The sequence below is a fragment of the Hemiscyllium ocellatum genome, chromosome 6 (assembly GCF_020745735.1).
Source record: "Hemiscyllium ocellatum isolate sHemOce1 chromosome 6, sHemOce1.pat.X.cur, whole genome shotgun sequence".
Taxonomy (NCBI): Eukaryota; Metazoa; Chordata; class Chondrichthyes; order Orectolobiformes; family Hemiscylliidae; genus Hemiscyllium; species Hemiscyllium ocellatum.
The window spans coordinates 114,347,505-114,364,426 of NC_083406.1; positions in this window are offsets into that span (position 1 = coordinate 114,347,505).

The following is a 16,922-nucleotide window of genomic DNA, read 5'->3' on the forward strand; positions in this document are numbered from 1 at the left end:
ATGTGTGGGAAGTCACCGTGAGGAAGCCTTAAAGACAAATTCTCAGAGGACAACTGCAACCACATCACAGGAGAACATCAAAACCTGTCAACTTTATAAGATGTGGACACTAGAAAGAGCCATATGACATGCCACCAGAAAGAGTGGGCCAGCTAGTAGATAGTAAAAGTGAGCATAACTACTGTGGAATGAAATAATCTGAGAAACATGAGCATTGCCTAGCTGTTAAATGAAGAAAGAGAGATCTATAACACGGTGGTTAACTTCCAGAGGATATTAGAAATAGATTAGAGTTTTCAAGCAGCACAAGGTCCAGTGTCTGATCACACAAAGACGTTAACATGATCGAATCATCATCAATAGAAAAGACACCTTATTCAACAGGAATAATGTCTTCAGAAAATGACAGCCCAGGGAGGTCCTCCAGGGCAGAGAGATTTTACAAGCCAAGCACGTCAGGAAATGAGTCAAGGTTAATAGTCCTCAAGTCAAAAACCAGTCAATATTTCAAGTCTGAAGAGAACACATTCTGGAAGATTTGTGAAAGCTTCAGGCAACCTGAAATTGCAAAGCTAGAGACTTGAGGAAAAGTGGGGAGATGGGGTAGTGGTAAGCATAATTATACTCTTGGATGTGTAAACATAAAGAATGGGATAAATAGCTGGTGGAGATGGAGGTTGGGACTAATGTTGTGTGAGGAAATGGTTTTGAGAGGGTTTATGCTGGAGATCACATAAAGCTCCACTCAATTCAGTGATTCTCATGATGCACAGGCCTATATCTTCAGATGATCTCAGTTTTTGTGAAATGTCTAATGAATATGAATATCTAATGAATATGAATAAATTATTCACGGAAGTGGTGGAGGTTAGTACAATTGCAACATTTAAAAGATGGGTATATGAATAGGAAAGCTTTGGAGGGATATGGGCTGGGTGCTGGCAGGTGGGACTAGATAAAGTTGGGATATCTGGTCAGCATGGGTGAGGTGGACCGAGGGGTCTGTTGCCATGTTGTACATCTCTATGTCTCCATGACTCTATGCACGGTGTCTTGGATGACAGCCTTTTTTTTTGTTCAGTCTAAGTTATGGTTGTTTGTCTATCATTGTAAACCAATTAGACTTTGACACCGAGTGAAAGAAAAGGTGATTGGCAGCAGCAATGTTCTACTCATAAAACAACACTGTGGTGGATTCAAGAGTTAATGCTTCAGATCCAGTGATCTTTCCTCAGAACTCAACTTTTTTTGTTATTCCCTCACTCTCATTCGTGGGCATCATTAGCATGGCTGGCATGTGTTGTCCACCCTTTAATAATGTTTTGAGTATAGTCACCCTTCTTCAGAACACGGAAATTAATATATTCTTTAATGTGTTTCCACTGATGTATTAACGCAGTTATAGATGGTGTTTAAGTGATCTAGGGAATTGTGTTTTTCTGTCCTCATGTATCGTGTCTATCTTGTATGTTGTGTGTCTGCACTGTACTCTTGTGACTGTTTTATTTTTCACTAGACTGTCAGAACTCTGAATCTGAATCTCAGTCTCAACTTTATTGAGGGGTGATGATTGTTTAACTCTCAGGAGTTTCAATAAACTCTTCTACTTAGATTAAAACTCACTCGTGCAGTTCAGAGTTTCAATATCATGTCTTTGACTGCCATCTTCATTAACATATTCATTTTCTTGACACTACGCTGGATGAGTACTTATTTTTTAAAAGAGTCTGGAATGGAGGGAATGGGGAACCTGCTCACTTCCAATTAAGGGCAAGTCAGAGGCTGAGTATTATGCAACAAATAACTCAATTATTAGACTCCCCAGAGTTCCTCCACCATCTGCAAGGCACTGTCAAAGTATGATAGAATAATCCTTCTTGCCTGGATGATTACATCTTCAACAACACTCATGAAACCCCACAGGAAGGAACAGATGACTATGCCTCTGAAACTCTCTATCATCAAAAAAATTCCTTGGCTTGTGTTTGACCCTGTTGTAGACTGAATGACCACTATGATTGGTCAATAAGTCCAAAATTGGTGTATCATGCAGGTCCCAATAAAATGAATCATATAAATGCAGAGGCTGGAAATGTGAAGCAAACCAGAAATTGCTGGAGAAACTCAGCAGGTCTGGCAGCATTTGTGGAGAGAAGTCAGAGTTAATGCTTTGGGTCCAGTAACCCTTCCTCAGAACTCAACTTTTTTTTTTGTTATTCACTCATTCTCATTCGTGGGCAATATTGGCAAGACTGGTATGTGTTGTGCATCCTATATCAATGCTTTGAGTTCAGTCATCCTCCTTCAGAACGCTAGAATTAATATATTCTTTAATGTGCTTCCTCTGATGTTTTAACACAGCTGTAGATTGTGTTTAAGTGACCCAGAGAATTCTTCTCAATTTCTGGGGCACAGGAGAGAGAATCAAGGATACTTGATCTGAGAATACTCAATGTTGATGGAGTGCGTGTTCCAAAAACACACATAGAGTACAGAGATTAAATGTAATTGTTGTGGTCCATCTGTACCTGTGCAATTGCACCTGTGATGCAATGCCATTTATCTAAAAGCTCTTGATGGTAAATAGAAACTATCCAAAGTCACTTCAAACAAAATATTTCTGATTTTAAGTAAGAATTACAATCATTATAGGCTCTTTAACGTAAACATGCAATGGTTGCCTCATACCCTCTGTGATTACAGTATTTTGTATTTTAATTGAAAGTAAAATATATAATGGGTTCAAATTGGATTAATATTCTAATCCACATTAGATTCACAGCAAGAGTGTTTCAGAAACAGATAAGCTGGTAACCTTTCCTTCCCAGAGTTCTCCCCATAACTGAAAACCAAATCACCTCTCAGCAAAACACTGTCTAAACACGACAGGCATGAAATACAGGCTGTGCTTTCTAAGAGGCAAATCCAAGCAATTAATTAATTTCCTGTGACGTCCTATTTGTGTTTAATTTAAAAACTATGTGTGTTTTCATTTACCCTTTTAAAAGAAAAATCCAGGTAAAGCAGAATTTGAAATAAGGTTAGAGTGGTGCTGGAAAAGCACAGCAGGTCAGGCAGCATCTGAGGAATAGGAAAATCAATGTTTTAGGCAAAAGCCCTTCATCAGGCTTTTGCCTGAAACGTCGATTTTCCTGCTCCTCGGATGCTGTCTGACCTGCTGCGCTTTTCCAGCACCACTCTAATCTTGACTCTAGTCTCCAGCATCTGCGATACCTACTTTTGCTTAGAATTTGAGGTAAGTCAATTTCTGACAATTCTTTAAAATTCAAATCCTCAGAAAAGTCCTTTAGGTTCATTAAGCTGCCATCCTTACCTGGTCTGATCTACATGTGACTCCAGACCCACAGCAATATGGTTGACTCATAGCTACCCTCTGGGAAATTGAGGGATGAGTAATAAATGTTGGTCTAGGCAACAACACCCTCATCTCGTGAATGAATAACACAATAACAAATTAAATATAAGGCCATCAGAACAATTGTGATAGCAATCAGGTTATTTGTTTTATTGATGTTGGTTGAGGGATAAGTATTGAACAGGTACCTCTACTCTTCAAAATTTCATTAAAAATCTTTCAGCTGAGAGGGCAGATGCTTTGAGTTCTACAACCTGTCTACATAACAGCACTATCAGATTTTATTAATTAAACTGCAATCTGTCATAGAAATGATTTTGGAAGCTCTGAGCATACACAGTACAGAAGAGCATTTGGATAAGGAACTCAACTGGACTCACCACATAAACACAGTGGCTACAAGAGCAGGTCAGAGACGAGGGATACTGCGGCAACTAACTCACCTCCTGACACCCCAAATTCTGTCTATCATCTAAAAGGTATAAGTATGGAGTGTGATGGAATATTCCCCATTTGTCTGGATGAATGCAGCTCCAACAACACACAAGAAGCTTGACATCATCCAGGACAAAGCAACCTGCTTAATTGGGACCGCATCTACAAACATTCAATCCCTCCACCACTGGCGCTCAGTAGGAGCAGTGTGTACTATCTACAAGATGCACTTCAGAAATTCACCAAAGCTCCTTCGACAGCACCTTCCAAACCCACAGCTACCTCCACCTAGAAGGGCAAGGGCAGCAGGTAATTGAGAACACCACCACCTGCATGTTCTTCTCCAAGCCACTCACCACCCTGACTTGGAAATATACCATCGTTCCTTCACAGTTGTTGAGTCAAAATCCTGGAATTCCCTCCCTTCCGGCATTGTGGACGGCAGAAATTCAAGAAGGCAGCTCACCACCACCTTCTCATAGGGATGGGCTATCAATGCTGGCCAGCCAGCTACGCCCAAGTCCCACAAATGAATAATTAGAAAAAGAATAAAAACGTCAACAGGCAGAGCCAATATATTCTTGTCAAGGGGAAATCATGGTAAACTAATTGATTGGAGTTCCTTGAAGAAGTAACCAGTGTATGCATTTGATTTAGATTTCCAGAAGGCATTTTGATAAGGTTCCTTATTAAAGGTTATCATGAAAAATAAAACTCGTGATGTAGGAAATAATATATTGGTATGGATAGAAAGTTGACTGGCTAATAGGACACAGATAGGAACAATAAGTAGGTCTTCTTCAGGTTGGCAGGATATCATGAGCGACATGCGACAGGGATCAGTGCTTGGGCTTAACTCTTTACAATTTGTATGAATGGTTTGACTAAAGGAATCAAAGATATGACAGCTAAAGTTACAGTTGACACAAGCATAAGTAAGAAAGGGAGTTGTGAAGATAACACAAGGAGTTTACAGAGGCATATAACTATGTGATGGGCAAAGATCTGGCAAATGGAGTACAATGTGGGCAAGTGTGAAAATGTCCATTTTGACAGAACGAATAAGAGCAAACTTTATTACCGAAATGGTGAGTAATGCTGAAATGCTGAGAGATCTGGATTTTATAGTACATGATTTACAGAAGGTGAGCATGCAGATACAGCAAATAGACAAAGAGTGTGGAGCTGGAAAAACACAGCAGTTCAGGTAGCATCTGAGGAGGAGGAGAGTCAATATTTCGGGCATAAACCCTTCATAAGGGCTTCCTGATGAAGGGCTTATACCCGAAACATTGAACGTCTTCCTCCTTGGATGTTGCATGACCTGCTGTGCTTTTTCAGTGGCTCACTTTTTGACTCTGATCTCTAGAACCTGCAGTCCTTGCTTTCTCCTGGATACTGCAAAGAATTAGGAAAACTGAGAGAATGTGATGGCTTATTGCAAAGGCAATTGAATGCAAGTGTAGTGAGGTTACACTTCGGTTATCTAGGGAATTGGAGAGAATGCATCTGGACATCTGTGTACAGTACAGAGAAACCTCGATTATCCAAAGGACACGAGCAGGGAGTATTTCATTTGGTTATTGAATTCCGGATAATTGAATGCCGGATGACATAGTTTAGCCAAGCATCTTGCCAGATAATCTGATATTCAGATAATCAAATACTAGATAATGGAGGTTCCTCTGTACTTGTCACTATACTTACAGAAGGATGTTAATGTGTTGGATGTTGTTCAGAGATGGTTTACTCGAATATCAAGAATGAGTGATTTGCCTGATAGAGAAAGGCTACACAGGCCATGCCTGTTTAAGGATGCTGTTCCTTTAAGAGGTATATTTTGTTCTGGTTTCTTTTGGAGAGAGAGAGAGAGAAGAAAAAAAAGAGATTAAGGGACAGGGTGATGAGCAGTCCTTGAGAAGATATACAACTTATGTGACTTTGGGCTGTTTATTGAAAGTTGGAACAATAGAAGCTGCCCGAGTGGGTGTGGTGAATCTCTCACAGATCCAGGACTTTTAGTTAGCTTTCGGCAGTTATTGCTGGGGTCTCAGCAGGATTGAAAGGCAGTGAATCTCTCCCCACTGCTACACTGTCTCTGAAAATTGTATTTTAATATTCTTTCCTCCTGGATTGGAGAACTGCTTGTGAGACAATCTGTTTTGTGAATTTGCCTTTTTGTCACAGGCGTGTTTATGGATGCTGCTATGTTGGAACAGTTCCCGCTTGGTAGTAAAATAACCTATTATTCTGTTAATTTTTCTAATATAATTAAGCTATCCAAGTCAGAAGAAGTGGTGGAGGCTTGTACAATTAGACCATTTGAAAGGCATCTGTATGAGCAAATGAATAGGCAGGATTTAGAGGGATATGGGCTAAGTGCTGGTAAGTAGGACTAGATTTATTTAGTCTATCTGGTCAGCATGAACAAGTTGGACCAAAGGATCTGTTTCTTTGATGTATATTTTTATGACTCTAAGTTCCTCTTTCCTTTGTTCTATTTTAGCCATTGTGTTTGATTAAATTGTGTTTTGCTTAATATCGAGTAGTTTGACCGAACAAATTGCATCTGGAACAAACCTCACCTTTGCATTTAAAATAAGAAAAAGTTAGGGTTGAGGCTACCTTTCTAATCTACTTTGAGGGGATCTGGTCTGGTCCATAACCCTGTATTCTCTAACTGAACCATTTAAGGTACTGAGGGGACTTGACCAGTTAAATGGAAAAAGGATAATTCCTTTTGTGGGAGAGGTCAGAGTTTAGAAATAAATGGGTGCCATTTCAAACAGATATAAGGAAACATTTTTTTGATTCACCCAGAAGATTGGGAGACTTTGCAATTCCTTTCCTCAAGAGGCAGTGGATTTTTTTTGTTCATTTATTCATTCACAGGATGATGGCGTTGCTGGCAAGACCAGCATTTATTACCCATCCCTATTTGCCCAGAGGGCAGTTAAGCATCAACCACATTGCTGTGGGTCTGAAGTCATACATAGGCCAGACCAAGTAAGGATGGCAATTTCCTTCCCTAAAGGGCAATAGTGAAGCAGCTGGGTTTTTCCCCAACAATGGTCATCATTCAACTCTGAATTGCAGATATTTATCAAATTCAAATCCCTCTATCTATCATGTCGGGATTCAAACCCAGGTCCCCACAACATTCCCTGGGTCTGTGAATTAATAGGCCAGTGACAATACCAATGGACCATTGCCTCCCCAGTGGAGACAGAAGCTTTAAATATTTTTAAGGCAGAGGTACATAGATTCTTGATTATCAAGCGAATGAAAGATTATTGGGATGTACCGGAATGTGGAGTTGAGGTTAAAAATCGGACGAGGTATGGTTTTATTGAACAGGAAAGCAGGCTTGAAAGACGAAATGGGCTGTTCTAGCTCCTTGTTTGTATCCATATAAGAATTTAAATTCCACCACCGAGAGTGGGGATTTAAATCCATGGCCTCAGAGATGGGGCAAGGTCTCCACTCGTGGTAATAATTCATAGCCCTAGAATCCCTACAGTGTGGAAACAGGCCCTTCGGCCCAACAAGTCCACACTGACTCTCTGAAGAGTAACCCACCCAGAACCTTTCCACTATCCCCTCCCTATTATTCTACATCTCCCCTGATTAATGCACCTAGCCAACATGTCCCTGAATACTATGGACTAATTTAGCATGGCCAATTCACCTAACCTGCACATGTTTGGATTGTGGGGAGAATTCGGAACACCTGGAGGAAACTTGCACAGACACGGAGAGGATGTGCAAACTCCAGACAGACAGTTGCCCGAGGCGGGAATCGAACCCAGATCCCTGGCTCTGCAAACCACCAGTGCTAATGACTAAGTGACCTTGTTGCACCTCAACTTCTGTTGCTAGAAGGTACACTTCTAATTTAAAGCTTTCATAGGAAATATGTGTCACAGTCTATTCCTGGGAATGCAACCACTTACAAGATCCCCTTTAATAAAACATCATACTGACTTGGAAATTTCCTTCACTTCCATTGTGCCAAAATCCTGGAACCCCCTCCTCAGCAACATGGTGGGTATCTCTGCACCCCAACGACCACCGTGGTCAGAGAAGGTAGCTGAACACAACTACTCCAGGGACAAATGGTGACCTCACCAGTGATGTCCACATCTCATTAATGGATTTTTTTGTTAAAATTCAAGTTGCTCTTGAACTGCTATTGTAGAGGACCTTGTTGTGTATAAATGTTGCAGATTTCCTTCCTGAGAGGGCATTCGTGTCTCAGATGGGTGATTGAGTATTATCCAGAGACCCAGGTAATTTTCTGGGGAGCCAGGTTCGAATCTCAGCATGGAAAATTCACCTGACCTGCACATCTTTGGATTGTGGGAGGAAACCGGAGCACCCAGAGGAAACCCACACAGGGAGAATATGCAAACTCCACACAGACAGTCGCCCTGTGGGAATTTGAATTCAATGTACATGTGGATTCAAGAGTCTAACCATGACCATGAAGCTATTGATGATTATCAGAAAAATCTATCTGGTTCACTAATGTCCTTGCGGGAAGGAAAGTGTCATTCTTACCCAACATGTGACTCCAGATCCACAACAATGTGGTTGACTCTTAACTGCCCTCTGCGCAATTAGGGATGGGCAATAAACGCTGGCCTAGCCAATGACACCCTCATCCCATAAATGAATTAAAACAAAAATCAATACTACTGGCCATGGTCAATATAACTGATACTGGCTTTGGATTTGAGATTTCGTCAGTGAACTTAAACCCCACTAGCTGCCATTGTGGAATCCAAATCCGCAGAGCTTTAAGAATTAGAGTGAATCAGACTGAACTGCACGGGCTCATATGCTAGGGCTGGTGGCATCTGCAAGGAACTGGAAGCCAGGTTAAAGTAATACCTTGAACAGGCAATCACAGCAAAGTTAAACCTGCAGACTTCAAGAGAATGATCTATCGAGTAGTCGGAAAAACTGGGGAACTACAGAAGTTGTGGGCACGCAGCGATCTGCCCCTGGGGAGAGGTGCCCCTGCTCCGAGCTGTGATTTGCCTCAATCTCACAAGAATTCTGGGTAATCAAAGATGGAGGATGGGAAAAATTTCTGGCTGTAACAGCTGCTCCTTTTTTTTGAGGTGTTTTAGGTGCTGGAGGTGATTTCCTCGAATTCCAGGAGCAGCAATTACTGTTTTATATGCTGTTACATTGTTTTGGAACTTTTGGAAATAAAAAGTTAAAACAACAGCAGTTTTGAAAGGGAGAAGATGAGACAAAGAAAGCACATGGTGAGGTCAGTGCAGGAGAGAAAGAGAGAAAAAAACTGACACTGCCTTTACTGTTTGAATTCATATATTGCTGGACATCAGAGTGCATCTGGGAAAATTACCAAACAGTGAAATTTGCATCTGATCATGGAGGAACTGTTGGATAAAGTTCACAACACAGAAGCAGATAAGTGTATTGTTGTTTTAAATGTGACCTACAGAAAGTCTGCAGTAGTAATTGAGTGGGTTCTTTCCTGATTATATATATTTGGAGCTATGTCTCTTGATTAAACTTAAAATGTAAGCCATAACTATGAATTTAACCTGGGCAGTGTTTGTAGAGGAATAAGATGATGTTATTTTCTGGGTCTGTAGATTGTGAAGAAGCAAAAACTCCACTTTAGTAGAGTGATATGTGCTTTTTGTCAGATGTGGGAGTTTAAAGAGAGTTTAAGGATTACAGTGGATTATATCTGCCATAAATGCTGTTGGCTGCGAATCTTATCAGATCAAATAGATCAGTTGGAGAGACAGTTAGAAGCAGTGAGGAATTTGCAACAACAATGGTATGTGATGGATGACAGTTATAGGAAGGGGGGAAAGTCTCAGATACAGTCACATAGATAGGTTAACTTCAGGAAAGGTAAGAGAGGTAGGCACCTAGTGCAGGAGTCTTTTGTGGATATACACATTTCAAAAAAGCATGCTGTTTTGGAAAATGTAAGGGGGGGGACGATGAATTCTCGGGGGAACGTAGCACAAACAGCCAAGTTTCTGGTATTGAGACTGGCTCTAATGCAATGAGGGGTACGTCGGGTTCCAAGAGATCAATTATGTTAGTGGATTCTGTAGTCTGAGGTATAGACTGATGTTTCTGTGGCCAGCAGAGAAAAATCAGAATGGTGTGTTGTTTCCCTGGTGCCAGGATCAAGGATGACTTAGAGAGGATGCAGAATGTTCTCAAGGGGGAGAGGGGCCCGCAAGAGGTCATTGTCCACATTGGAACCAATGACATAGGAAGGAAAAAGGTTGAGAGTCTGAAGGGAGATTACAGAGAGTTAGGCAGGAATTTTAAAAGGAGGTCCTCGAGAGTAGTAATATCTGGATTACTCCCGGTGCTATGAGCTAATGAGGGCAGGAATAGGAGAATAGAGCAATGAATGCATGGCTGAGGAGCTGGTGTATGGGAGAAGGATTTACATTTTTGGATCATCGGAATCTCTTTTGGGATAGCAGTGACCTGTACAAGAAGGACAGATTGCACCTAAATTGGAAGGGGACTAATATACTGGCAGGGAAATTTGCTAGAACTGCTCAGGAGGATTTAAACTAGTAAGGTGAGGGATGGGACCCTGGGAAATAGTGAGGAAAGAGGTCAATCTGAGACTGATACAGTTGAGAACAGAAGTGAGTCAAACTGTCAGGGCAGGCAAGGACAAGGTAGGACTAATAAATTAAACTGCATTTATTTCAATGCAAGGGGCCTAACATGGAAGGCAGATGAACTCAGGGCATGGTTAGAAACATGGGAATAGATATCATAGCAATTACAGAAACATGGCTCAGGGATGGGCAGGACTGGCAGCTTAATGTTCCAGGATACAAATGTGACAGGAAGGATAGAAAGAGGGGCAAGGGAGGAGGGGGACTAGTGTTTTTGATAAGGGATAACATTACAGCTGTGCTGAGGGAAGATATTCCTGGAAATACATCCAGGGAAGTTATTTGGGTGGAACTGAGAAATAAGAAAGGGATGATCACCTTATAGGGATTGTATTATAGACCCCCTAATAGTCAGAGGGAAATTCAGAAACAAATAGACTGGGACTGCCATTGTGTTAAGGGTTTAGATGGAGAGGAATTTCTTAAATGTGTGCTAGAAAGTTTTCTGATTCAGTATGTGGATGTACCTACTAGAGAAGGTGCAAAACTTGACCTACCCTTGGGAAATAAAGCAGGGCAGGTGACTGAGGTGTCAGTGGAGGAGCACTTTGGGGTCAGCGATCATAATTCTATTAGATTTAAATAGTGATGGAAAAGGATAGACCAGATCTAAAAGTTGAAGTTCTAAATTCGAGAAAGGCCAATTTTGACAGTATTAGGCAAGAACTTTTGAAAGTTGATTGGGGACAGATGTTCACAGGTAAAGGGACGGCTGGAAAATGGGAAGCTTTCAGAAATGAGATATCAAGAATCCAGAAAAAGTATATTCCTGTCAGGGTGAAAGAAAAGGCTGGTAGATATTGAGAATGCTGGATGACTAAAGAAATTGAAGGTTTGGTTAAGAAAAAGAAGGAAGCATATGTAAGGTATAGACAGAATAGATCGAGTGAATCCTTAGAAGAGTATAAAGGCAGTAGGAGTATACTTAAGAGGGAAATCAGGAGAGCAAAAAAGGGACATGAGATAGCTTTGGCAAATAGAATTAAGGAGAATCCAAACGGTTTTTACAAGCACGTTAAGGACAAAAGGGTAACTAGGGAGAAAATAGGGTTGATCAAAAATCAGCAAGGCGGCCTTTGTGCGGAGCTGCAAAAAATGGGTGAGATACTAAACAAGTTTTTTGCATCAGTATTTACTGAGGAAAAGGATATGGAATATATAGATTGTAGGGAAATAGATGGTGACACCTTGCAAATTGTCCAAATTACAGAGGAGGAAAGGCTGGATGTCTTGAAATGCATAAAGATGGATAAATCCCCAGGACCTGATCAGGTGTACCCTAGAACTCTGTGGGAAGCTAGAGAAGTGGTTGCTGGGCCTTTTGCTGAGATATTTGTATCACTGATAGTCACAGGTAAGGTGCCAGAAGACTGGAGGTTGGCTAACGTGGTGCCATTGTTAAAGAAAGGTGGTAAGGACAAGCCAGGGAACTATAGACCGGTGAGCCTGACCTCAGTGTGGGCAAGTTGTTGGAAGGAATCCTGAGGCACAGGATGTACATGTATTTGGAAAGGCAAGGACTGATTAGGGATAGTCAACATGGCTTTGTGCGTGGGAAATCATGTCTCACAAACTTGATTGAGTTTTTTGATCAAGTAACAAAGAGGATTGATTGAGGGCAGAGTGATAGATGTAATCTATATGGATTTCAGTAAAGCGTTTGACAAGGTTCCCCATGGGAAACCAATTAGCAAGGTTAGGTCTCATGGAATACAGGGAGAACTAGCCATTTGGATACAGAACTGGCTCAAAGGTAGAAGACTGAGGGTGGTGGTGGAGGGTTGTTTTTCAGAGTGGAGGCCTGTGACCAGTGGAGTGCCACAAGGATCGGTGCTGGGTCCTCTACTTTTTGTTATTTACATAAATGATTTGGATGCGAGCATAAGAGGTACAGTTAGTAAGTTTGCAGATGACACCAACATTGGAGGTGTAGTGGACAGCGAAGAAGATTTCCTCAGATTACAACAAGATCTTGACCAGATGGGCCAATGGGCAGAGAAGTGGCAGATGGAGTTTAATTCAGATAATTGCGAGGTGCTGCAATTTGGGAAAGCAAATCTTAGCAAGACTTATTCACTTAATGGTAAGGTCCTAGGGAGTGTTGCTGAACAAAAAGACCTTGGAATGCAGGTTCATGGCTTCTTGAAAGTTGCAGGTAGATAGGATAGTGAAGAAGGCGTTTGGCATGTTTTCTTTTATTGGTCAGAGTATTGAGTACAGGAGTTGGGAGGTCAAGTTGTGGCTGTACAGGACATTGGTTAGGCCACTGTTGGAATATTGTGTGCAATTTTGGTTTCCTTCCTATCAGAAAGATGTTGTGAAACTTGAAAGGATTCAGAAAAGATTTACAAGGATGTTGCCAGGGTTGGAGGACTTGAGCTATAGGGAGAGGTTAAACAGGCTGGGGCTGTTTTCCCTGGAGCGTTGAAGGCTGAGGAGTGACCTTATAGAGGTTTACAAAATTATGAGGTGAATGGGTAGGTAAATAGACAAAGACTTTTCCAAGGGGGAGTGGAGTCCAGAAGGAGAGAGCATAGGTTTAGGGTGAGAGATATAAAAGAGACCAAAGGGGAAACTTTTTCATGCAGAGGGTGGTGCGTGTATGGAATGTGATGTCAGAGGATGTGGTGGAGGCTGGTACAATTGCGACATTTAAGAGGCATTTGGATGGGTATATGAATAGGAAGGGTTTGGAGGGATATGGGCCGGGTGCTGGCAGGTGGGACTAGATTGGGTTGGGATATCTGGTCGGCATGGACAGGTTGGACCGAAGGGTCTGTTTACATGCTGTGCGTCTCTATGACTCTATGACTCACATCCACCCCAGGAATGGTTATGAGTCTTGGATTCTAGATTAACTAGTCCAGTGACATTATCAACACACCACAGTTAGCCCCATACCTCTTGTAGCTTCCTCAGTCAGACAGATCTACATGTTTCTTTGATGACTGGAAATGAACAACATGGGACATTCATTGACCTTTAAGTTGATATTTTATTCTTGCATTGGAGGTTCAATGCTTATCCCAGGTCAAGGACAGGCACCCAAAGCACTGTAAACTAATGATAGAAAGTGAGTCTGCAGAAGATCTAATCAATTGAAAGACATTAGAGCCATCACTAGGGCATTTAGAGTAAAGGACATTCAAAGGTTCACTTCCTACACAGGTATTACAAAATAAAATTAAATTGCAGGACTGTTATTGACAAACAATATTAAATTCAGTGGAAATTATTCTCTAAGCTATTTCTTTTACTGGTCCTATTTCTTCATGATTGTCTATATTGACCCTGTCTTATGGGACAAGAAATCATGTACAAAGTCATATTGTTGTGCTAGTTAAGAAGAAAAAATCTAATTAGACATAACTTGCAAGATCAGGGATCACAAACCATAGAATATTTGCATAGCACAATTGATAAAGGACATAAGAATGCCCTTCTTGTACTTGGTATGGCAAGAGTTTTACTTTGTCCTGTGTTAATGATTCAATGTGTAGAGGCTATTGTTGTACAATTCGGATGTGGCAGATTGATGAATTACCCAAGAACATAGCAGAAAGGATTACCTCTGTCTTTATGCCAATATTCTTTTGAACAGAAAGGAAATATTTTGATCACTTAGCTGACATTTAATAATTCACGTGATTTCACTGGCTCAGCTCACATTTATAAGACATCGGTAATTTCCCTGGAGAATATAGGTGGTGATGAGCTGCCTTCTTGAACCACTGCAGTCCATTGTGCTGTAGGTAGACCCACAATGACATGAGGGACTGAATTCCAGGATTTGGCTGAGCAACAGTGAAGGAGCAGCGATACATTTCCTTCAGGCAGGTGAGTGTCTTGGAAAGGAGCTTGTAAATGTTGGTGCTCCCATGGATCTTATGCCCTTGTCCTTCTCAGCGGTAGATATCACAGCTTTGGAAGGCACTATTGAAGAAGGTGAGGTGAGTTACTGCAGTATATTTTATAAGTGGTACACTGTTATGTCTGTGGAGTGAATAAATGCTAAGTAAAGGTTGGGTGTCAATCAAGTATACTTCTTGAGTGCTGATGTTACTCTACCCATTCAAATAAATGGAGAGTTTATTTCTGACATGTGCCTTGGAGATATGGGAAGGCATTATTTCAGTTAGCTAATGTGTCATTTAACACAGATTTTCTAGATTTTGACCTGGTATTATATGGCTGGTCCTTTTCAGTTTCTAGATTAGTGGTGCTGGAAGAGCACAGCAGTTCAGGCAGCATCCAAGGTGCAGCGAAATCGACGTTTTGGGCAAAAGCTCTTCATCAGGAATAAAGGCAGTGAGCCTGAAGCCTGGAGAGATAAGCTAGAGGAGGGTGGTGGTGGGGAGAAAGTAGCATCGAGTACAATGGGTGAGTGGGGGAGGGGATGAAGGTGATAGGTCAGGGAGGAGAGGGTGGAGTGGATAGATGGAAAAGGAGCTAGGCAGGTAGGACAAGTCCGGACAAGTCATGGGGACAGTGCTGAGCTGGAAGTTTGGAACTAGGGTGAGGTGGGGGAAGGGGAAATGAGGAAACTGTTGAAGCCCACACTGATGCCCTGGGGTTGAAGTGTTCCGAGGCGGAAGATGAGGCGTTCTTCCTTCAGGCGTCTGGTGGAGAGGGAGCGGCGGTGAAGGAGGCCCAGGACCTCCATGTCCTCGGCAGAGTGGGAGGGGGAGTTGAAATGTTGGGCCACGGGGCAGTGTGGTTGATTGGTGCGGGTGTCCCGGAAATGTTCCCTAAAGCGCTCTGCTAGGAGGTGCCCAGTCTCCCCAATGTAGAGGAGACCACATAGGGAGCAACGGATACAATAAATGATATTAGTGGATGTGCAAGTAAAGCTTTGATGGATGTGGAAGGCTTCTTTAGGGCCTTGGATAGAGGCGAGGGAGGAGGTGTGGGCACAGGTTTTATAGTTCCTGAAGTGGCAAGGGAAAGTGCCAGGATGGGAGGGTGGGTTGTAAGGGGGCATGGACCTGACCAGACCACCCCAAGATGTTATAATGAAAGATTGAACAATGGGAACGCCATTGAATTTCGAAAGGCAATGGTTGTATTCTCTCTTGATGGCAAAGATCATTGTGTCACAATGTGGTGTGAGTGTTATTTGCCGCATAGCAGTTCAAGCTGGATGTTATCTAGGTCTTGTTGCATTTGGACATGGAGTGTTTCAGGAGCCAATAGAAAGTACTATGTGGTGCTACCATAAAAGTGAGAATCTGTTTTTGTTTGCTCTCGGCAAAACTGGGAGAAAGTGAGGACTGCAGATGCTGGAGATCAGAGCTTAAAAATGTGTTGCTGGAAAAGCGCAGCAAGTCAGGCAGCAGGAGAATCGACATTTCGGGCATAAGCCTTTCTACTGTGCAACTTAAAACAACTCAAAAGTTTATTTGCTTTCAGAGTTCTGGTTTGTGTCACCTCCTGAAATTGGATACTTCTTTCTAACTGTCTGATAGATACACACAGCCTGGACTGCAGTCATTCAACAAATTAGTTTGCTACCATTGTGTCATTGCAATCATAAAGAGGAATAAATGCTGCCTTTTTCTACTTTGTCCACATATCATGAACTAGTAATGAAAGAAATGTCTACTAGCTTCAGATGTGAAGTATCAACACTTTAAGAAGTGTGTGACAAAATCATTCGTTCAGATAGACCAGAAAATGTTCACTAAAATCTCTAGATATGTGCGAATGACTGAACACCCTGGTCAAGGGCTCGTCCATGCAGAATTGAAACAATGCCAAAATGGACTAACTCCCTTTGTACATCAGGAAAGGAAGTGATGTGTTTGTAGGATTTTGGTCCAGTTGCAATGTGCCATATGTGCAAACCTATTGGAAGTAGATATGTTAATACACAGAATGCTCACTGGACTTGTTCAGAAGTAACAGGTCTAAACATTGCACCTGTTTCAACTTAACAAAGTAGTTGATAACCATTCCCTGGGCTGTGTTATGACCAATCAAAGACACCCCAGCCTGGTTTAAGAGCCTGGCAGTTAAATGTCCATCATCATTAATGGGTTTATTCTTCATGGCAACACCTTTAAGAATCAGAGTTCACTTGCCACCCAACTATCGTTTTACACTCATGCGTTGTGAGTGGTGATTGTCCCTGTTGGTTAGTTCAGTTGACTGCACTGCTGATTTGCAACACAGAATAATGCCAACAATGTTTTAGAATTTAGAACTAGGTTTTATTTCACACACATTCAAGTTGAAGAGTGTGGTGCTGGAAAAGCCAATCTGATCAGGCAGCATCTGAGGCGCAGGAGAATCAACATTACGAGCATAAGCCCTTCTGACAGCGATTCTCCTGCTCCTCAGATGCTGTCTGACCTGCTGTGCTTTTCCAGCACCACACTGATTGACCCTGATCTCCAGCATCTGCAGTCCACACT